Below are 24,350 nucleotides of genomic sequence, written 5' to 3'. Positions count from 1 at the left end.
CACTTTTAGAGAATCAGGCAGAGTACCCCTGACTACGGAGATCTCAGCCAGCTGTTGAGTATGATGCACTGCCAGCCCATGGTTTTGGACACTTGAGAGTCAAAGCATAACTTTGGGCCACATTTGGCCCTGCTAGGCATTGCTGATTGGATCTGCTTTGCAGATTGAATGCAGTTGGATCATAAAGACATCATGAAGCATGTGATTTGATCACTAAGCAACTGCTTTTCCAATAGCAAAGGTTATACCTATTAAAAGAACAGCAGCAAATAACATAGAATCTAACTCAAAAAATAAAAGCTAGCCCTGGGCTGATTCATGGAACCCTTGAACTTAAACATCTCTAAAATGTACTTTTGAATACTTGTAAATACATATAAATGCTGGTTTTTACAGTTGGTCTAGTACATTTAAATGCACATGGCAACCTTCTTCTCAATTGCCCTTCCCTGCTGACAGGAACCAGAGCCTTCAGGACTAATATTATTACTGAAAAGCCAAAGCATATTTACATAGAGATAAGTGCGAGTAAAGGGCAGATGAAGCACATCTCTTGAGAAAATAAAGTTCCATGACAGATTATGTTATAAAGAGACTAAAAGAAATTAGTGTTTGCAACTCAACAATACCAATAAAATTGTTTTTTTAAAAAAAGAAAATATTCACATTTTTAGGCCATAAAATTATTTGCTTATTTAACTATCAAATACAATGAAAATTTAAGATGAGATTCACTTGGTAAAAAACGATATTATGTAAAGCTTTGGCAAATAATTAAAAGGGATTTGCTAACATAATACGTTCATTATAACACACATTAAATAACAAATGGGTTATGGCAGGAGTTTGGTGTTGGTTTTTGTTTTGTGTACAGGTCAAAATGGCCCATTATTCTCACTGTGGCTGATATTTGCAGATGGAACCAAAGGTGCCATGAGCCCATGGGAATGTGTCTTGGGCCAGAGAGGCTGAGTCAGCAGAGCTAGGCCCTCGAGACCCTGTTCCCTGAAATCTAGCCAGAGTCTACAGTCAAATGAGGGTAAAATGTGACACAGGCTATAAAATTGGTTCCTTGAGCCACCTCTCATTTGTTCTATCATGTGGGAGTTCGTGCAGACTTTTCTCCTGGGTCCCAAAAGTCCTATGTTCAAATCACTCAGCCTTCACATGTAGAAAGCTTCCTTTACAAAAGTAAAAAGTCACCAGCATTCTGAGCCTAAATATTCAGCCTCCTTGTTCATTCATTCAGTCTCTCTTCATGCATCCACTTATTCATCCTTTCATACATCTAGTTACTCCCTTAACCGTTCACTTACTACACAATTACTCATCTACTCTCACATATATGGATATATGCTTACTGATTCATTCATTCATTCATTCATTCACATCTACTTGCTCAGTCATTCACACAGTCACTCATTTACTCACTATATTCACTCATTTATCCTTCCCCTCATATACTCAGTCTCGTCCATTCACCCATACTCAGTCATCTATTCGCTCACTCACAAACATTTCTTCATTGTATACCCAGTGCTGGGGGTAGCGCAGAGAAGTCTTGGAATTGGTCACTGCTCTCAGAGACATTGCTCCCCAGGGAAGGATAGGAGGATAAGCAAAATAACCATACCAGAAGATAAGGAAATAAAGACAATTTGAAGGAAGGAAATTCTAGAGTGTAGAAGGACAAACAATTAGACTTCTATAAGTGTACATTATTTACTTCTCCTATTTCTTGCCTCTCTTCCCACTAGAATATCTGCGCTGAAGACTTCCGTGTCTCTTGTTGACTGCTGACTCCTGTGTGCCTAGAACAGTGCCTGGCACATAGTAGATACTGATGAAAATATCTCTTGAATAAATAAGTGGATCGTGACCGGAAGTAGGAGCAACTTGATGCCATTGTCTTTGGAAATGTTCTGTGAAGGAAAACCTCTCAAGATGGACCTTGTCAAAAGAGAACAGTCTTGGTAGACAACTGGAATCAAATGGCATCTTGGTCTGAGACACCAATTGAGGCAATGGCACGGAGCTGGGCAAATTACGTGGTGTGGTCAGGGAACAGTTCTGTGTACTAGAAAGGATACAGGACTCCAGGTGAGAATGGTGCCAGACAAGCCAGGGGAGGGGCGGGGGAGGGGGAGCCGCTCGAGAAGGACTTTCACAGGCAACCCTGTGTGTTGTCCTGGAGGTACCGGGATCTCTAGGGAAAGAAATTTGACACCCACTTGCTGAGAAGGCTGATAGCCTGCCAGATCAGAGCCTTACCCAGTGGGATACTGCAGAAGAGCTCAGATTCCATTGGCCCTGAGTACTTAGGGAGCACCCACCGTGCAAGAAAAAGTCGTAGTAGAAGGGGGTCGCAGAAAGGGCCCCAGGCAGGGAGGGAAGCAAGGGGTGGGCCCCAAGCTGGGCCTCCTAGTGTAGCTGTCAGTCCAGTGATGGAGGCAGGCCAGCTGACCCTGAGGGCCCTGCAGCCTTGACATTCTGGGACTCTAATTATAGAAGTGAAAGCTTCATTCCAGATAGCTAGGGAAATCCTTCGGTTCATTTTTACCTCCTGGGGCTTTAGTTCAGCTGGCACTGAGGCAGTTAAAAAGGAATGGAATGGAAATCCACAGAGCCTCCATCAGCCTAATGGTCTGTCAGCCGACTGTTTGCTTCTTGCTTCTAGATGTCAGCAGCTCTTTGAGGAATGCGGAACAGCAGCCTTTTCACCAGCGAGGGAGGGTCCATTTGGTTCCTGATCTTTGCTTTTTTGCCTGGGAAAGGGGGGGTGGGGTCCTATATGCCAAGAGGAATCATAAGCCAGATTCCTTTCAGACTTCCTTTCCAAAAGCACCTGAAAGGAAAGGTAGAGCTATAGTGGAATGGACAGGGCCACTCGTCCCATAAATGAGTCTCCCTTTTCACAGAAGTCTATCTCTCTCATAGACCGCTGAGAGGGGTGCTCCCGTTGCCAAAGGCTCAGCTCTCGCCCTTTCGTGGGTCTGTCTGAGTGGAGCCCGTGGGAGTACAGTGACATGGCGTGCCATTCCACCCCAGAAACTCCACCCCCACAAAGAAACCACGGAAGCCAGGAAAAGACCTAGGAATACTTAAACAACTGGTTACTCCAATCCCTCCAGGATGCAAACTAGTAACCAATTCTTTCTTTATCTTGATGGAATCTCACTGTCTGCTTGAGAAATGGGAGGTCAACCGCAGGGAGGTCCACCAAAGCCATGAAGTAGATTTGTGATTGGTTAAGTCTAGGATTTGAGGGACTGAAAATCTAGAGGAAAGAGGCCAAGACCTTGAGATGGGGAGCATAGGTGAAATCTGAGGTGAAAACTCAGAAGGTTCAGCTGTGGAAGCTGGGGGAGTGAAGAATGTATAGGTTGTCCTGGAAGAAGGCCAGGGAAGGGTGGGAAGACAGAGGCACTGGACAGCTACTGGGGAGCACCTTTCAGGGCTTTGCATATGATCCAGGGAGGTGGGAGCAGACAAGTTCAGGTTTGAGCACAGTCAATTGCAGAAGCTTTGCAAATATCTACATAGACATGAATGATCAGCACGCTACTGGGAATACATGTTTGGAGCTGAGGAAGAGGTGGTGCTAGCAGCCTAATGGAGCATTGATGGATCTTCCCCACATCCCCTCCAGCCTCCTCCCCCAGGTGGTTCTGAGTTGACACAAACCCAGGGGCCCTGTGCTAGGGGCTTCTGGGCTTCTCTGTTGCCTTGAGGGCTTTGCTGGTGAAACTGAGCTGTTCACCCCTCCTGGGTCCCGGGAACCCCTGGCAGGCCATGGCCTTCCTCTTTGTCCCTTGTCCTAGCTCCACTCTGGTCCCAGAGAATTCTTCCTCCTCACCATCTCCACTGCCTGCCTTCTGAATCCACCCACCCTCCACCCACCCTGGAACCTCAGCTCCTGCACTTGGCGCCACATGGGCACCCAAAGGCAAGCTTGGTAGTGGGGCCTTGCTGCGTACTCTAACTCTGCAGTGAGTCCTACCATTGTTGGGGACACAGAACGGACTCTATGTCAAGGCCGAGTAGGGCTCCGCCAGTAGAACCATGTGTTACATCAGAAGCCCTGTATGCCTCTCAGCCAGACTGGGGACCTACCTGTGAGCTAGTGACCCATCTCACCTGATCTCCTTTGGACACTGGCCTAGCACTAGGGTGGCCGAGAGATCCAAAATGGCTTCCTTCCTGTCTAAGTGTGAGAATCCCACTCCTTAGAAACAGTCTCTGGGAGAAGAGCAGAATACCCAAGAGACTTTAGAGCCAAAGTCCTGTCACCTGGGAGAGAGAAGACACTGCTCATCCCTGACAGTCACCACCAATGACAACGTAGGGCAGATACTTGTACTATGTATCCTAGGCTCATGGGGACAATGTGCTTATTAGCAGGCAACACCTTTAGCAGGTGAACTTCAAAGGACTCTTCGTGACCCAGGGCAAGCTAACACAGTCCCTGCAGCAAAATCTACTACTTTTCTCGACAATAAATAATACATTATTTCTGAGAATTATGGCTGGACTTCTGGGTCCTCCAAAGGCCATGGACATCTGGAAAGACCATGCCAAAAGCTCTGGGCAGGGATGCATCCACTCTGACTGGTGCTGACTTACATGTGACCATAGACATGTCCCAGTTGCCCTGTGCCTGTGGTCTCCCCATCTGCCAGCAGCTTAGTTCAGGGGCCTACCTCACCTCTGAGCCATATCTGCACCTAACACTCAAGGTGGCACAAGACTCCTGAATATACTGTGGGTCTGCCTGCTCTACAAGGATGGGAGGCCATACCTCTTGATGGGTCAGCTAAGAAGGAAGGCCCAGGCTTGGGACTACCAACGCTACTGCCAACTCCAAAGACAGAGTGCTCCCTCATGATGGAAATGATAACCAAAGCTGTCAGCTTGCCCCCCCCCCACCCCCATAATAATCACAGTCAGGGCACATGGTGGAAGACGCAGGGAGACCAAAGTTTCTCACACACAAATCAGTGTGGGCTCCTGGCTCTGAGGATTTGTCTCTGGGCAGACAGCATCCTTTGCTTGGGTGGCAGCAGCCTGCTCTCTGCCTCTTGTTCATTTTATTTTTAGACCCACTTGGCCAGCCTCTCTCCCAGTCTTTGCAGAATGAGAGCGTGCCCAGGGAAAGTGGTGGGCACATTAGTGAGGTGGGCAGGCAGACGGGCACGCTGAGGGGCCGTGAGGACAGTTGATACATTGTTTGCTTAGCTTCATCTATTTATTAGCATGGTTAGAACCTGCTATTTATATTTTAACCCTCCAGGGAGAGTTGTGAATCTGTGGATAAAAAGAATTGGTATCTTTCCAGCCCGGAAAGTAAGAACTAATCAGTAGTCACAGATCTTGCCAAGACTGCCACAGGCTGAGAGGTTGGGGGAAGCCTGAGATTGCCCCGAGAGTAGCGGCTGGGGAAGGTGAACGTCACCCTCCCAGTTTGCACGGTCTCACGCAGTGGGTTCAGATCATAATTGGGACTGTGTGTTGTGAGGATCAATATAAGCAAAGGGCAGGAAAGGTCATGAAAAAAATGTGGCTGGCAAATCAAGGCGAGGGCTTCACACCTGGGGAAAAATGGGCATGCTCCACCCCTCCCATCCCCCCCCCCCCACTAACAGCTGTGGGAAGTGCTGGAAAGCAACACAGGAAGTGGCCACTGCCAGGGCTTCTTCCCCTCACAGGAAAAAGAGTTGGGAGGGTGGGGAATCCCTCCCCTTGCCCCAGGCCCTGCAAATGTCCATGGGCAATGCTGTACCCCTTCCTCTTCTTGAGGTGCTATTCGAGTTTTTTAAGCAGGTACAGAACACCGTGGCACAGACTTCTGTTCTGTATTGTTAGCAGTCTGGACGGTAGTAAAGAGGAAATCAGAAAAACCTACTTTTGAGGGAGTGTCCTGCCGGCTAGAACTCATCTTGCTACTGTCACCCCAGCGAGAGTGAATGATCAGGGTGGAATATGATGTGTTGTTCAGGCTCAGGCTGGAACTTGGGGGACTGCCATGTGTCTGCACTTAGTTTTTGGAAGCAAAATCTTACTGCTTAAATCTGAATGTTAAGATGTTTCCACTCGCTGCTGTTTGCGCTTCAGATGCCCTTGTATTTAGTCTGCTGTAGTGGTGATGTTTGGGGATGCTTATCCATGAGTAGGTTAGCAATCTATAGTGCTCTGTTTGTGGTTTTAGGAGTATTGGCTCCTCTCTCTGTAGCTAGAGACTGGAAGACTAAAGTTTAAGGACACACGTAGACACAACTGAGTTCTGGAGCAAGACTAGCTTGCAGGCATCACAGAACAAGGTAGCTGGATTGAAAACAATCCAACTCTTGGGCCTCTTCTAAGAGATGGTTTTTGCATTGCAAATAGACCCAGTGTCAGTTCCTGTGGAGAGGTTTGTCTGTGATGTAGCTGCTGGGGCCACCTATTTACAGCCTCTAGCTCACTGTCTACATCTTCAAAGTAGCAGAGATGGAAGGAAGCACCACTCGCCATGGCACTCTCTGCCTGGCACCTGATTAGAGCTCAGGTTTACATCAATTCACAACCTAAACCATAGTTTAGGCTAAATTTATGTACATCATAATCCAAAAACAAACATTGGCCTTTGATAGGTCTGATTTATGCATAGAATCAGTTTGCTGTTCATGTCTTAATTATTTTTTTAATAGCTTCATGGCAGAAAATCAAAGCCTGCTGAGTTTTATATTATACTCTGCAACTTATTTTCTTGTTTCGGAGCTTTTGGGTTTTCTTTTTCCTCCCTTAACTTAAAACATCTAATTAATCCGTGTAATGTGGATTCTTTCTGTTTAAACCTTTCATGGTCATAAAACAAATTGAATGCAAATGTGCCTAATTTATTTAGGCCTTCCTGTCCTTCCTTCTTCCTTCCTTCCTTTTTTTTCTTCCTCCTTCCTCCCTCTCTCCCTCTCTTTCTCCCTCCCTCCTCCTTCCTCCCCCCTTGTTTCTTCCCTCTGTCTTCCTCAATTTCTTCCTTTTTCCTTCCCTTTCCTTTTTCCGTCCTTCCTTCCTTCCTTCCTTCCTTCCTTCCTTCCTTCCTTCCTTCCATCCTTCCTTCCTTCCTTCCTTCCTTCCTTCCTTCCTTCCTTCCTCCCTTCTTGCCAGATGCATCTGCAAATATATATTCAGGAAAAGAAGGCCGTGAAACAGGAAAATGAATGAAATTACATCAGTCAAGGGGATGCTAAAGGAACTTCCCCAGCCATTTGGAAAATGTGAATAAATATTCCCAGAAAGAATTTCAGTGAGCATGCCATCAACGAGGCATCCCTTCTGCCTTCATTACACAATCTTTGCTTATGATGAACTGTTTGCACTCTTGGACCTCAATACACTTAAGGGAGGCCCAATGACCAGGTAGTACCTGCCATAGGACCTGCCTTACTAACCTCCTCAAATGGACAATGTTTTCTGCAACCTTAATACCATCACCTGGGTGTCTGGCATTGTAGGGCTGCCTTTCTCTGTAGCACTCCCATCTTGACAGATTGGCATGGGAGGATAGGCCTTGTCTATGGCCACTTATGGAATTCATAAAGAAACTAGGGCTATCTTACTCCAGATCCTTTGTAGGCCAAGAAAAATCCTCTCCTACAACCCCTACTCCTCAGCCTTGATGCACCTCCATTGACATAGACATCGCTAGACTACATCAGCGCACAGACGCCGCTCAGCTGCTGCCCGGTCCAGGTGCATCTCTCAGGCTTGGCAACACATCTCAATTTGGCAATCATGGAGGCATTCCCCTCCCTCTTGAGCAAGGCTGTCTCAGTCCCCATGCTCCCCGCCTTCTTTGGCTCAGGATAAAATCCCAAGAAACAAAGAGGCTATTTAGGTGTGAATATCCCTGATGAATAAAGAAAGGAGATTTGCTTGCCAGATTATTTAAGGCAAGCAGTCCAAGCCATTTCTTTTGGCCAATACGTCTCTATTGGTGCAAGCCCTGTAAAGGGCAGCAGTAGCTCTCTGTAGCCTGTCTTCAGATTCTCTTGTGGAACTGGTACCTATAAGGAAGAAAGAATGAGCTATTTACAATGCATTGTCAGGACAGAAAGTAGAGATGCCTCTAAACTGGATGTGGGAGCAGGCTTATTTGTTTGTCAGATCCATTATCAACTCAGCTAGTCACCAGGGAATCAAGAATGAAGAAAGGCCTTGGACATTTTCTGGCTCAATCCTTCCCAGTTCCCTGCTAGTGGGTATCCGTAAGAAGACTGAAGTGGATGAGGCTGGCTACTGCTGGCTCCCGAGCTGCCTTTCGCTAAGGGAGGCTACCCAGTGCCCAGGCGGGACAGGGTTGACCAGAAGCTTCATTGCACATGAAGGCTTAGTGCTACTATTTCGTCCAATTTGGCCCAGAATCCGGGTGTGATGGAAAGGAAGAATCACAGGGTTAGGTCTCTCTTCCTCATTGGCATCTCTCCCTCCCATATAACTGCAGCTATCCTTACACTTATTACAAAAGGACAACCCACCAATTTGAGTTCAATACGGGTCTCAAATGAAATGTATTTATTGAACTAGACAGGTGTGGGTAGAAGGGGAAGCTACCCACAGGCAATGATTGGAACATGTGATGATCCAGGAATGCCCCAATAGGAATTCAGTCATTCACTTGGTGAATGTCACCGAGTTCTCAGTAGGTGTCAGACTTGTGTTCAATATTAGAACCACAATGATGAATGAGAAAGACTTCAGGGAGGCCCCAGCCTGCTGAGGGAGGTGGATTGGAAACCCCAAGATGCCTTTGAGAAAAAGCATTATCCTGGGCCTCTCCACGAAGGCTCTAGAAAGAAATGTTTCCTTGTTTCCTCTGGCTTCTGGCAACTCCTGGCCTTGTTACCTTGTGGTTACATCACTCCAATCCCTGCCTCTACCTTCATATATGCCTTGTCTTACATTTCTCCTCTTCCTACATTTTATTTTCTTATGAGGACACATCATTGGATTGAGCACTCATAATCCATGATGTTCTCTTCTTAAGAGCTTTCACCCCTGAATTGAATAGGTAAGGCAGTTTGAACAACATGGGAAGACCTTCTGTTAAAAAAAATAATCCTGGCTTTTGTTATATCCTTAAAGATATTTTTTCTAAGTAAGATCACACACTCTTACCCCTAGCTATTGATGACTCCCTGGCACCCATAAGAGATGCTATTTGAGCTGCTCAGTTGGCTATGAACACTAACCAGTGAGACCCTAGATAAGTGCTTCCTCCTTCTTCTTCCCACACCCTTATCCTCTCCCTTATAGACACCTAGCCTCGCCTCTTTTTACCATAGAAGAGCCCATTCTTCTCTGGCCCATGTCTCTAATGGTTTCTCTAGTTCCTAGAATACTCATGCCTGTCTGTCTACAACTTCTTTGCATTTTTCTGAAGTTCCATTCAAACTCTTTTAGGTACTGAACAGCTTTCCCAGGGCATGGGGTTTTCTTTGCTCTGGAATACTTGCCACCTTGTACATGATTGGTCAATACAATGGATTGTTTTCATCATTTTAATTTTTAAAAATTATCTTTAAGTAGTTGTACAGTGTATTTTTAGAGAATTAAATTTAAAGCAGTCTGCATTTTCTTGGTTCTCTCACTGCTCAGTGAAGAAGAAACTTAACCAAGTCAAGAGGGGAAAGAAGGAAGAAAAGCAGCTGAGAGAAGAATCCAGGGTCACCCAGTATGGCAGATAGTATTCAAAGGCCTTGACTTCTGCTCTGGTCTCCCTGGCTGCCCCTTTTCTGCAACCCTGTCCTCAGCCCAGGGTCATGACTCTTCCCTGCAGCTCTGGGAAGGTCCCCCAGGCATTTTGGGGTTTTGTTTTTGTTTTTGTTTTTTGACACGGGGACTTGGGATTCAGAATGTCAACACCAGCTGAGTGCAGATTTTGTGCACATTGCCTGAACCTTTGTACGTGCTTCCCATTGTCCCCTTTCTTGCTGGCTCCTTGATTTCAGCCAAGCACTTTTCTTCTCTTTCGGCAACTCATGCTTGTGGGGAAATTAAGGCTGGTCATTTCTGTCTGAATCCCAAGCTCATTAGCAGAGGTTACATCAAATCCCTACTATACAGTAGCCTTAACATTTCTTTCCAGAACATTCATTGTGCTCATCAGGCCTTCTATCCTTTCCCCCCTCCCCCCGTGCAAATAAGGCTTCTCACATCTGTTTTTGTTCCAGAGCACTGGCTCAAGGGTTTCATCCTATGACCACTGTGGTATGAGAAGGAGACCGAATATGAACACGGGCATCAGTCCTGACTTTACATCTCAACTCTGCCTTTTACTAAATGTTGCTAGTACGGGTCTTGTTCTGAATCTGATCCCAATGAGTTCATTCACCCATTTTTTCATAAAAAGGAAAGCAAGAAATCTTTCTGGAACACTTACTAAGTGCCGGGCTACTTACTATATGCTAAGTGTCAAGGGTGCAGCAGTGAAAAGGAAAGGATCTTGCCCCGGAAAGAGTTACAGCCTTGTAGTAACCTTACCTTGTGAGGTTATCTTAGTCTCTTTCCTGTTACTATAACATAATATCTCACACTAAGTGGCTTCTAAAGAATAGAAGTTTAGCCAGTGCCAGTAGCTCATGCCTATAATCCTAGTTTCTCAGGAGGCTGAGATCTGAGGATCACAGTTCAAAGCCAGCCTGGGCAGGAAAATCTGTGAGATTCATCTCCAATTAACCATCTGGAAATGGAGCTGTGGCTCAAGTGGTAGAGAGCTAGCTTGGAGCAAGAAGTTTAGAGACAGTGCCTAGGCACTGAGTTCAAACACCAGGACTGCTACACACACACACCCAAAAAGGGTCAGGAGTTTATTTGGATCGCAGTTCTGGAGGCTGAGGGGTCCAGTACAGGTTTTCCTTAATTCACTACAAACTAGAGGTTCAACTCATGATGCTCTAGACTTAACCACTACTTCCAGATTTGGGGGGATTTTTTCCAATTATATCTGTCTCTGTTGCTTTCTTGTCACTACAACAATATACCCCAGATTGGGTATTTTCTAAAGAACAGAAGTTCTGGAGGCTGGGAGGTCCAGAAGCATCGCACGGGCATCTGTGTGTGCTCAGCATTGGGTGAGGACCTACTTGCTGCTGTATCAAACATGGTGGAAGGCATCACATGGGAAGACAGGGCAAGCTGCCAGCTTGGGTCTCCCTTCCTTTTCGTATAAGACACTTATAGCACAGCAGAGTGTGTCTTATAAGGTCATGGTGTCTTATAAGGTCATGGGTTCCCCACCCACATGAACTCCTCTAATTCTGGTTACTTCCCAAAAGAAGTAGTAGAACCTTGGGCTCCACTTCCAGATACCACTGACACATGACTATTTGGAGGATACATTCAAATTGTATCAGGGATGCTGGCCACATGAATAAGCATAACAGGATGAATGGGATTGTATCCAGTTGGGGCTATGTCTTGTTCTCTGTCATGATTACTGAGCTCCTAAATGAAACCATGCCACTAGCAAGATCTCTAAGAGCACATTAAAAGGTTAGGGGTTAGAGGATTCTGGAGTTATACTTAAAAATTATTTTTTCTGCAATAATTTCAGTAGAAGATGTTTGAAAAAATATATAGCTGTAGGTGTATTTGGCTACCGCAACTAAGATAATCAGCTGCTCCAAATGAACAGAACAGACTTGAATAACCAGAATCCATCCCAAACAGCACATAGAGCCAAAGTCCAGTTTCTCGACAACTCAATTACTGTGTGTCCTTGAGTAGAATGTGGTACTATTGAGAAGATGCACATCACTTAATAATAGTTTTCCAGCGAGAAAGGAAGAGGAAGCAGCACAGCCCTGAAGGTGCCTGTTGACAATGACGTGTATCACAGCATTAACAGGTGACAAAAGCATGCAGTTCTGAACATCCTCTTTTTACTGCCCAACTCATGACCAACAAGGGCCTGCAGTGCAGCCAGCCACTCTGCTAGCACAGCAGGTTACCCATCAGTCACAGGTGAGTCTCCTTCCTGTCGGTCCTCTCCCAACCCCTGTAGGCCTAGTTGCCAATTTTGATCACCAAGAGCACCCTCATGATGCTTTTCTGTCTCAACAGGAGAAATGCTTGTGTGTGCAGACGAGATATGAAGTGAAGGAGTGAGTGTATCTTCCGTGAGTGGGGTCAAAGGCCTGGATGATAGCAATGCTGACATGTCAGGCCAGTGAGCAGCATGAAAAAGACTGCAGAAGGAAAGGAGTCTGTGGATAGTTAAGGATCATTGCTGTCAACCATGTAGGGGAAAAGCCGTGCTATCTAGTGGGATGGGGAACCTCAGAATTTAATCTATTTAGGCAAACACAGTGAAGATGCTTCAGACTCTCCTTTTCTGTCCCCCAGTTCTATGTGGTCTGCAGAGGGATCATTTTGGCTTAGGGGTGTTAGGTTGAAGGTAAACGTTTCTTACCTTTGAAAGGGCAATTCCCTGACCTCCTCTTCTAGGTCAGACTTGGGTCCTTTCTCTTCATCCTCTATAGAGAACAATGGAATGTTCTTTCTGCCTTTCTTTCATTCCTCAGTATAGCATCCCTTGCTACATCTTATCTGTAATGTTTATTCTGGCTATGGGCCAGGGCTATTCATTAATAGCCCGAACATGGGCCAGTCTGACTTTCTAGATCCAATCAGACATGAAGCAGGATTCATGTCACACTGTTGGCTACCCAATCCAGTTGATTCCATCTCTCTCTGGCTACCTAATCAGGTAATAGCACCTTGAGCTCTGAGCCTCGTTCATCATACCATAGGAGCCAGTGAAATGTATGTCTCATCAAATGGGATCTAGCTCTGACATCACCTAGACTTGTGAGCCTAGCACTTGGTACATGCTCCCTAAAGCCTGTCCCTGATCTTTTCTTTCTTATTCTCCCTTCCTCTTTCTTCTCCTCTTCTCATTGCTCCTACGGTATGTAAATTGGTTTCTGTGGCTACCATAATAAATGACCACAAACTTGGTGAGTTAAAACAACAGAAACCCATTAATTTGTACAGAAATACAGCCTTTCATTTATTCACTCATTCATTTGTAGGTCAGAAGTATGAAATCAAAGTGTCTGGAGGCTCTAAAGGAGGATGCAGTCTGACATGTTCTATTTGTTGTAGTTTTTGGCGGTCCCAAGTAGACTGCCATCCTCTCATTTTCTTTCCAATGTGTCTCAGATTTCTTTCTATCACACTTTTATTTTGTGCCAGTCCTAGGTCTTGAACTCAGGGCTTGGGTGCTGTCCATGAGCTTCTTTTGTTCAAAGCGAGCACTCTACCACATTAAGCCACAGTGCTACTTCCAGCTTTTTCTGAGTAGCTTTTTGGAGATTAAAAGCCTCACAAACTTTCCTGCCTAGGCTGGCTTCTATCCACCATCCTCAGATATCAGCTTCCTGAGTAGTTAGGATCACAGAAGTAAGCTACCAGCGCCAAACCTACCTTACTGGATTTAAAGTCTACCTCAGTAATTTAGAATGGCCTTATCCCAAGATCATTCGTTTAATTACATATTTAAAATTTTTATTGTATTTTTTTTTTTGGATTGTAATTTTCTACCTTTATTTAGATTCTTTTTTTCAGTAGGACTTTTTTTTTTTTAATTTAATTTAATTTTATTTGTGAACATACTGTACAGAGGAGTTACAGTTACATGGGCAGGATAATGTGTACATTTCTTACCAAGCATTGCAGCCTCCTCCTTTGTTTATCCTTCACATCCCTTCCCAGCCTCCCCCCTCCCCCCCTAATCCCAATCCTTCTCCCCCCCCTCCTCCCCCCCCCCCCCCCGCACCAACGTTGTAAAGCTCGTTTTGGACATGACAACTTGTACTTCTCATTGTTGCAACAGGTCCACCTGTATCCTGAAACAACTGGTTTTTCCCCATCTCCTCCACAAGTTATACTGACATCAAATATAGTGAAAGCAGGGGTTATACTGTGGAGGAGGGACATACAAAGCAACAAAGAGATAATCTTATAAATGTGTTAGAAACAAATGCAGGAAAGAAAAAAACATTAAAATACACATCTAAGGGTTCATTTTCGTGACATCACATTATCTGACCTTTTCCGCTTGACTCATACATATACTAGATATTACAAATAAGGGAAACCATGGGACCTACATTTCTTTGGGCCTGGCTTACTTCACTTAATATAATTTTTTCCAAGTTTTTCCATTTCCTAACAAATGGGGCAATGTCATTCTTTCTGATGGAGGCATAGAATTCCATTGTGTATATATACCACATTTTCTTGATCCATTCATCTACTGAGGGACATCTGGGTTGGTTCCATATCTTAGCTATGGTAAATAATGCTGCAATAAACATAGTTGTGCTGGTAGCTTTAGTGTGGTCTTGTTTGTGAACATTAGGGTAAATGCCCAAAAGTGGGATTGCTGGGTCATAGGGGAGCTCTATGTGAAGTCTTTTGAGGAACCTCCATAGAGGGGTTACAGTTTTCATTATATTGCCAAAGACATATTTTTCCAAATGAGTTTCCATTCACAGATTGTGAGCGGACATATGTTTTGTGAGGAGGCTATCTCTCATTGACTATACTACAGTGTAATGTTAGCATTTGCCACCAACTGGTCTGCTCCAAGAACTCACAGAGCTAAGTGCCCACAGCCACAAAAGAGAAAAAGACAACATTGTACTTCATGCTACCTCTCCAGAACTTACAAGGCAAAAGGCCTTGGAGAGTAGGTGACTCAGTCCCTTTAGCGGCCTGCTGGGGGAGACTGAGGACCTAGATGAGACAGCAGGAGTTTCAAGGGCATTTCCTGTGGTCCTAGCTTGCTGTTGGAACAATGAACACAGCCACCCTTCTTGCTTTTCCAGGCAGCCAGATATGAGGCATCTTCTTGCTTCTGCCCTAGCGGTTAAGTAGACCTGGCTAAGGGCATTACCAGCTGGCTCTCCCTTTGTCCAACAGACCTGAAGATACACCCTGGCCAGGGGCAGTGGGCCCTGAAGTATACCAGAGGGTAGGAAGAGTTGTCCTGTCCCTAGAGTCAAAGTATTAGGTTCAAGCTCTTACTACCACTCCTACCACTTTAGACCACTTCAAGGTAAAGTAACAGCTGTTGAGTTCCACTCAGGCTTCTAAGCAAGAGAGCGGGGAACAATTTTAACAATGCCTGGCCATTCTTCTCAACCTGCATGGCCTTCCCACGAGGCTGGCCTTTCTACTGTGTCAGGCTGGGTAAACTGGTGCCTCTCCTGTTGGGAAGAGCAAGGACTGCTTATTGGGGGTGGAGGCTACCTGTAGGGAGCTCAGCCCCTTCACCCATCTCTAAGAACGTAGTGATGGACTAGAACAAGAAAGGACTATGCTTTTCACCAAAAGGGGTGGGGGCAATTTCCATGATTAGCTTCAAGAAGAGGGTCCTTTATTCCAGGCGTGTGTATGCCTTTTAATTTTCTCTTGTAAGCTCCTGAGGGGCCCCGTAACTGTGCAATTGGTATTCCTCCCCAGCCTTGGAGGATGTGGGCACTCTTGCAGAGATGGCTCCAGGTGGTACCACATGCCACTTGCACTCCCAGCTTCTCGATTAACTACTCCATTACAAAGCTCTGTGCAGAGGGGGAGGGCAGCAGTAAGACAGACCAGCTCCACTGGGGTCCAGATGGGTCATCTAGAGGTCCAGGAACAGTAGCAGCAACAGCATTACTGAGGTGCTGGTTAACCTTGGAGTCTTCCGGGTTGGGTTTTTTGTATGGAAATAAAACTGCTTGCTGCAGTGGTGAGAAAAGGGCTTGGCGCCCTTAAGTAATTAATGTAGATGTTACAAACTGGGCCAATTAGGGGATGGTGATTTGCATTACAAGAAGATCTTTTGCTTCATAAAAAAACAGTCCTCTGGAGGAGGCTGCAATACATGGCGTACTGGGGGGGGGGGAGTTAAAGATTAATTTATAAAACAGTGATTTGCCCCCAACTCTTGTGCTACAAGCTCTGCTGGGTAAAAGCTGGATGTCTGGCTTTTTGCTGGTTAATTGGAGATAAGAGTCTCTCAGCTTTTTCTGCTAGGGCTCTGTCTGAACTAAGATCCTCAGATCTCAGCATCCTGAGTAACTAGGGTTATAGTGCATGCCCCTTTAATTTCTGTGCCCTGAGCAATTTCTAAAACACAAATATAATTCCTCTCAGGCCTAAGACTAGGGGTGGAATCTCAGTCCTGTTAAGCTGCCACCGAGTTATAAAGCCTGTTGGCTCTTTGAGATCCTAATGTCCACATTTCTGAAACAAGGGAAGGTTAATAACAGTAATTTCCAAATGCCCTTTACAGCTCCACTATGTAGTCATATGACCCCAAGGATAGCCTCTACCTTCAAAATGAGATAGTGATATTGCAAACAATAATGCTCAAAATAATGGAAAGGGGGTACAATACTTGTGGAAGTACTTAGAACTTGTAGGCTGGAAGTACAGGGGTCGGCATAGCCTGTATCACTGCAGGAAGGACTTCTTAAAGTCCTGTCTTGTCATCTAGGCATGTGGATTGTCTGAAACTTGCTCAGTGAGAGCCCTTCCACCTAGTGCTGAGGTACTTAGGGGTGTCCTGAATAGCTTAATCAAGTGTTATTTCCAAGCAATGCTTGTCAGAAGTAAACTCGTGCCTACATGATCAAATTCAGACCTAAGTAGATTCTGACAAACGTTGTGTTTTGCAAAACTTAACTGGACCAAAATTTGTAATATATTAAGAGAGTAAAGAAATGTCTTTCCATTGCTTGTGTGGAATTGAGTTTTGAGATTAAAATGAACTCTACGTGCCTGCCCTGTCTCCAAACCTTGGCAGTGAGCAGCTCTCTTATAATTTCCTGGCACTGGTGCTGGAAGTCCTCTGCTTCCAGTCTTTCTTCCTGCCATTGCTCAATGTGAGCAATGGATTCACTTTATGGATTTGTAGGCAAATCCATAATTTACAGTGGTTTGGGAAAATTCTGAAGTGCAATCTTCAACTCGAGGATTGTTCTCAAAGCTAAGAAATTTGAGGAACTAGAGTGTCCGAGGAAAAAATGAAAACAGAGAGAGAGAGAGAGAGAGAGAGAGAGAGAGAGAGAGAGAGAGAGAGAGAGAGAGAGAGAGAGAGAGAGAAGGAAAGGCTCTAAGGAAGGGAGACAGAGGAGGGGAAAGAGAAGAGAGAATGTGAGCATTTCCTGGTGATTTTAATTTTCACATCACAAAACATCACCCACTGTGTCTACAAGGAGGTACTTTAGGGAAGGAAGAAAACAGAATTTATTCCTTTTTTCCCCCAGTTTGATTTGCCCACAGCTGCTTGGGCACAAAAGAAGGAGGGAAACATTCTAGAAAATTTCCAAGAGGCTCTCCTCTCTCTGAGGGGGATGGTTAATTTTCACCACCGGAAGCAGGAGAGCTGTCCCAAACTGTTTTCCTGGGTTATACCTTCTGTTTCATGAGTCTTGGCTTGACAGGGCACTAGCCTCCTGAACCTGCGTGTGATATGAGGAGTGATCAAGAAGGATCAGACAGAGCCTCGGAGCTGAGAAGCACCTCAAGAAATCAGTGGACCAGCCTTGCTTATAAGGACTGCATTTAGTCAGCAGTGGAGAGACTACCCAACCTTTTGCATGGCTTGCAGGCTTTTAGTCTCTACCTTGAAGTGGTCAGATAATTCACGTGACACTTCAAGCAAGGGACTTCAAGCTGTTAGCTTCCGTGTCCTAAACCATCTTGGCCTGCTCCTGAGTTCCACCCATTCTCCACAACTACATCCATCCAGCACCTGGGGAGACCTGGATGGCTTCTGCCTCTGTCTGGGTGGGAGCTGTATAATTTTCTCCCTGCTGCTCTAACAAATTACCAAATGATTTTAAACAACCCACATTTACTCCTCTGTACATTTGGAGCCCAGAAATCCAAAACAGATTTGCTGGGCTGAAATCCAACTCTTCAAGAGACCAAGTCGCTTTTTAGAGGTTCTATAGGGAAAAATCCATTTTCTTCCTTTTTCCACCTAGGGGCCACCTATATTCCTTGGCTTGTGGTATCTTCCTCCATCCTCAAAGCAAATCAACTTCTGTTTCTTGTCATCACATCTTCTCTACTGTGTGTAGCATGCTGTCCCCCTGTCTCCCTCCTACAAGAACTCTTATGCTTGATTTTAGAGCCATCTCAGGTAATCCAGGATGGCATCCTCATGTGGAGATCCTTAATTTAATCAAGTCTCTACAAGATCCCTTTTGCCATGGCCAGTCACATCCCCGCAGGTTCCGGACTTACTAGGTGGACATCTTTGTGGGCTGTTAGTCTCCCACACAGGTTATGGACCATTAAGCTGTCTCCTCACCTCTCTGAACCTTAGTTTCCTTACTTATACAAAAAGGCTAAGGCCCAATTCCTGCTTGGGCTTCATAGATGATTACACCAAGTCGGGGGCTGGTATAGCATTTTGTATACACCTGAGTGCACATCAGCCTACGTGCTAGAGCTGCTTTGTATTCTTCTTATGCGGCTGAGGTCTTCTCAGTCCAATCACTTCGTGCAGTATTTTTCATGAGAGCCTTGCCTCCGTGGCCTTTTCCCAGCATGCCCTTTTACAACTAACATATGTTAATCGTACAAAAGGTTTTCATTGTGATATTTCCATGCATGCAAATAGTGTACTGTCATCAAGCAAACCTCCCCCCTCTATGACTCCTCCTTATCCCTCCTTCTTAAAACAATTTGGATTTCGTTATTCTATTATCACACATGCATATAAACTACTTTAATCGTGTTAAGCCCTCTTTATCCTCACCAATCTCCCTCCCGCTCGTTTCTACTCCCCAACAGTCCCTCCTTTGCACCCAAGTCATTTATTTCTTTAGATCTAGATTCTGCAAGTTGGAAGAGAACATTCCATATTTCTGTTTCTTTATATGGCTTATAATGTCCAACATGATCATCTACAGTTCCATCCACTTTCCTGCAAAAGACATCATTTGTTCTTCTTTATGTCTGAATAATACCCATATATATTCATTATTTTCTTTATCCATTAGTCAGTTGTTGGTCACCTACACTGACTAATTACATTGGCCATTTTAAACTGTGATGCTATAAACATGGGTGTGCATCTATATTTATTGTCTACTGACATTCCTTTGGATATATGCCTAGACGTGGTATAGCGCATTCACATGATGGTTATACTTTTAGTTTTTTAAGGAATCTCAATACTGGTTTCTATAGTGGCTGCACTAATTTACATTCCCATCAACAGCATATAAGGACTTCTTATTCCCTCAATCCTGACCAGCATCTATTGTTGATTGTATTATTTATGATGACGATTCTGACTTTAGGAGAGATGGAATCTTAATGTCATTTTGATTTTCATTTCCTTTTTGACAAAGAATGTTGAACGTTTCTTCATACATTTATTAGCCACTTGTATTTCCCCTTTTTGATACTTGTCTGTTCAATTCACTTGCTCATGTATTAATTGGATTATTTGTTCTGTTAAAGCTTAATTTTTTGAATTCTTTATATATTCTAGATATTAATCCTCTGTTGGATGAATAGCTAACAATGTTTTTCTCCCATTTTTTAAGTTAATTAAATCCTTTACTGTGCAGAAGCTTTTTAATTTGATGCAATCCCATTTGTCAATTCTTACTCTTACTTCGTGAGCCATTGAAGTCTTATTCAGAAAGTCATTACCTATATCCAGACACATCATGATAAATACATTCTAAGTCAAACTTATCCATAAATGAACTGGCCCCAGTGAGTGAGATGTCGAATAGAAGGTCCTTGTGTGGATGGTTCCATGCTGGCTTTTGATCCCAGGCACTGCCAAGCAAACAGTACCCAAAACTTATCTTCCCACTCTGCTGTGCCTTGCTCCCAATGAGACCTGTGTGTATATAAATGAGATCATGAGTATAAACTCCTTAGCACGGGGCTTGGCACAGAGTCTTTGCTCTGTGGCAATCTCTTTCTCTTTCCTCTGCAAGACATGTCCCCAAACCACAGCCAGCAGCCACAGCAACAAGGTACCAGAACTCCTTGGCATTGGGGCCATTCTGGTCCTCTTCCAGTGGCTGTCCACAGTTATTTGGTAGATTGGGTTCCATCGTCAGCCTCAGATGGCCAGTTTTCCCACAGTCAAGTCATAGTGTGTGCAGAAGTTGATAGGCAGCGGGCAATGGCACTAAATTTTCTGAATTGAGAGGCTGGCAACATATCGAGGCACACAGCCCTGTTGACTCCTGGGGCTTGGTAGAGATAAATTTTCAAATTGAAATAGTTCTTTACCAGATATGCACCTTGCATATTACATATGTATGTGTGTACTCGTCTGATCCCATTCATATGTCTATCCATATATGTTCATGTATATTTTTCTCTACTCATGTGTATATGATGAGAGAGAGCACTTTGTCTTCATACTCCTTCTACTGCTCTCAGGGATCACCTCTCAAATAAACCACATGTACTCCAATGCTTGATCTAGTATCTGCTTCTGGGAAACAGCCTAATTCAACAATCAATTAAGACTTATTCTAGGCATAGGAAGGTGATTTACTACGTGGAATTCAGTCAATATGATTAATCATATTAATGGAGAAAAGGGGAATATCAGAGGTGCAGAAAAAAAAATTCACCAACATTCAATAGCCATCCATGATGAAAGAAAAACCAAGCAAAAAAACCACTGAAGTCTATGAGTAGAAGGGAACTTTCTGAACTGTGAAGAGAATCTTCAAACAAATTCTATAGCAACTATCATCATCAATAGAAGAATAGTAAAATATTACCCCATAGATTGAAAGTGAGAAAAGCTTCCCACTGTCATCACTTCTGTTCCACATTATACCAGATACCCAATTTCATTCAATTATATGTGTAAGAAACTGCGGGAAAAGTAAAAAGATTAGAATTGAATGAATCAATCTATTATTTGCAAACTATAAGACTGGTTACCTAAGAAATACAGTGGAATGTATGAGACAAATTATCAGAATAGGTGAGTTGAGCAAGGTAGCAAGATACAAAGTCAATATAGTTTTAAATGTTTGTATCGGCAAAAATACAAAATAAAATGATAAAACCTGCCATTTACAGTAACATCAACAAACCTCTACACATTCTTTTCTGAGTTTCTTGAATTCAGGTTTTGCACTCACTCAGATTTCTTTCTCACAGTTAGCACTGTATCACTTGAGCCACCTCTCTAGCCCTGGTTTTTGCTGGCTAATTGGAGATAAAGTCCTGTGAACTTTCCTGCCCAAGATAACTTTGAACTATGATCCTCCATGTCTCCACCTCCTGAGTAAATTCTCTTAAAGCAAGATAACATTGAAAGAAAAAATTTAAAGGTCTGAACAAAAGGATAGAGGTGTCATTATTCCCGCAATGGGAGACAAAATACTGCAAATATATCAATTATTCCTAAGTTGATTCACAGATTCAACACAATCCCAATAAAAAAAACTAAGCAGGCTTCAGATATTTAATATTAATATTTGATATTAAGAATACTATACTAAATATTTATGCAAGGACAATTGAATGTCAACTTGGAAAGTAACAGAATAAAGAATCCAGAAATCGATCTGTATACAGAGGGAACTGATTTGTGGAAAAGATTGTGTTTTTGATAAGTTACTAATTAATTGCATTGACCAACTGAATATCATATGGAATAAGCATATTGTGATCCCTACCTCATACCATATTCCCAGATCAATTCTAGGGGAAGTGTAAAATAGTAAAAAAGAGTATACATTTTGTAAGAGAACATCTTAATGACCTTAGAGTAGGCAATGATAGCTTAAATGGGGTACAAAATAAGCAAGCTATATAAAAATCACAAATTAGACTGCATTGTAATTAACATTTTTGTTTACAAAAATAAGAATGAGAGAAGATCATACTCAGAATATATTTATAATATATATGTTGTATTGTTTGTACATATGTATGTATGTGTGTATGTATGTATGTATGTGTGTGTGTGTATTTTATCACATTTTTGCCAGATTTTCTATTGGAACATGTATGTTTTCATATGGATTGTAGGAATTTTTATATATTATATATTCTGGACAGTTCTATGAGATATGTACCCAGGGATATCCAGGAATAAATATCTCAAAATTAGTTCAAAAATAGTCCCTCTATTTCCTACAAGTTCCAAGGAACCTAATCAAGAAGGAACACACCATATCTGCTGTCTGTCAACACTCAGACACTACTCTTGTCTCCATGGCTGCATAAGATGAAATTGCCTTAAGAATTATATCCTAGAATGTGTCCTGATTGCTATTTGATGCACAATTGGGTATTCCTCAGTAGACAGGTACACAAATGTCATAGCAGTGCTATTCATAGATCCACACTGACCATAATCCAAATGCCCATCAAGAATAGAGTAGAAGGGCTGGGAAGGTGGCTCAGTGGTAGAGTGCTTGCCTTGCATGCATGAGGCCCTGAGTTTGATTCCTCAGCACCACATAAGCAAAAAGAAAAAAGCCAGAAGTGGTGCTGTGGCTCAAGTGGTAGAGCGCTAGCCTTGAGCTGAAGAGCTGAGGGACAGCGCCCAGACCCAGAGTTCAGGCCCCACAACCGGACTCCCCCCCCAAAAAAGAATAGAGTAGATAATTAAATTATTTCATATTCATAAAGAAAGCATAATATTGAGTCAAAGAAACTGTTTCTCGATCTGTATTCTGGTTACACAGATGTACTCACTTTGTGCAATTCATCAAGTTTGACTGCATGATCTGACACTGTTCTCTATGTAACACTTCAACAGAACAATTTCCAAAAGGATGGAGAATATATATGCTTGTTTCAGCAGCACATATACTAAAACTGGAATGATACAGAGAAGATTAGCATTGCCCCCGTGCAAATTCATTAATTGTTCTATATTTTGTTTTATATTTTTAAATGTATATGTATATATACATACATACACACATATATATAACTTGAATTTTTGGAAACTTTAGTTCTGCTGTCAACTTTGGAAAAAGTATCCCAGTTTACCTTGCTGAGTTGGCATTGTACAGAAATGAATAGCTATCTTAGTCTAGAAACGTTCATTTTTTTCCATTTGTACAGGGGTTAACACATTGTATTAAATATATAAGGTCTTATCTACATGGGTTTGGTTACAGAAATGAATAAAGTGTTCTCTAAATAATGACAACAAGAATATATGCACATATGCACACACATTGCGTGCACACACACATCAAGAACCTAGCAAAGGCAGTTTCTGAAGTTGTCTTTAAAGGGCTAATGTTCAATGTCATGTCCCTTGCCTTGCCTTTCCTCACCAGCCCTTTTTAAAATTAGCCACATGAGCAGTGGCCAGGCCAGGCCAACTCCAATATTTGAGATGTCTAGGATCCCTGCTTCGGAATCTCAATTTCTGGGTGTAGATTGTGAGGAACAGTTGAACCAAAACAGAGGTTTCACATCACCTGCCATGGCCTATTGATGGGCAATATGGAGGCAGCTCTGATTTTCTCACTTCTGAGTGGGTGGAAGATTGCGAGGGGTGACAATTCTCCTCAATGAGTCAGTCAAAATACAAGCTGGGGCGCTTGGTACTGACCAAAATAAAAAGCCTATTACCCTGCCTATTGGAAAGGTTCAGTGGGTATGCTCTTTGATAAATGGTCACAGTAATGAAATTCACACTCTTTAATCACAAGGGCTATAACTTAATTAAAAACACATCGAGGATTGATTTGGTTTAGAGAGCTCTCTCGATTCCTGGGCTTTATTAAATTCAGTGTTTCTCTGCCCAGCCTCATCCAACATGGTTAAGTACAGAAGTCAATGGCTGAGGAGCTGCCACTGTCCTGACGTCCAGATTTGGGCCTTGGAGAGACCAAGTGAAACCAAATTGGGGATCAGGGGCCCCAGAAAAGCGACTGAGGCCTTGTAGCCCCTGGCTACCTTTGCTTACATTGTCACCTGGCTGAATGTGAGAAGTAGGTATCCTCAGTCCTGGGGTCACATGAAAGGCTTCCCTGCAGCCATCTGAGACAGATCCCTCAGGAGATCTGCTCTTGGGGAAGTTTGGAGCCAGAACAGTCCTAGTAAGCCCACAAGCATTCAAGTGCAGTGCAACGGCCATAGTAGGAGCTCAGAGGGTACTAAGTCATGAGAAAGCAATGCAGTCATCCCAAATCAGTCCATTGAAAGTTCACAGACATCATGTGGTGCAGAAACTGTTGCTGGCCCCATTTTATACATGGGAAAACTAAAGGAAGGAGTGGGTTAAAGGATTTGCTAAGAGGATTGTGGGACATAAAGGCCTGGACAGACAGCATCGACACTCCATC

The 24,350-nt window shown here is 43.6% G+C and overlaps 1 non-coding gene across 1 annotated transcript; it reads left to right on the top strand.

Moving 5' to 3' along the window:
• Positions 1 to 22,833: 22,833 nt before the first annotated feature.
• LOC122108498 lies at positions 22,834 to 22,939 on the top strand. The gene has a single exon (XR_006147583.1). It is a non-coding gene; the product is annotated as a U6 spliceosomal RNA (small nuclear RNA).
• The last annotated feature ends 1,411 nt before the right edge of the window (positions 22,940 to 24,350 follow it).

Source organism: Dipodomys spectabilis, unplaced genomic scaffold (assembly GCF_019054845.1).
Source record: "Dipodomys spectabilis isolate Male_0828 unplaced genomic scaffold, ASM1905484v1 ptg000060l, whole genome shotgun sequence".
NCBI classification, from domain to species: domain Eukaryota; kingdom Metazoa; phylum Chordata; class Mammalia; order Rodentia; family Heteromyidae; genus Dipodomys; species Dipodomys spectabilis.
This window is presented reverse-complemented; position numbering and strand designations above follow the sequence as displayed.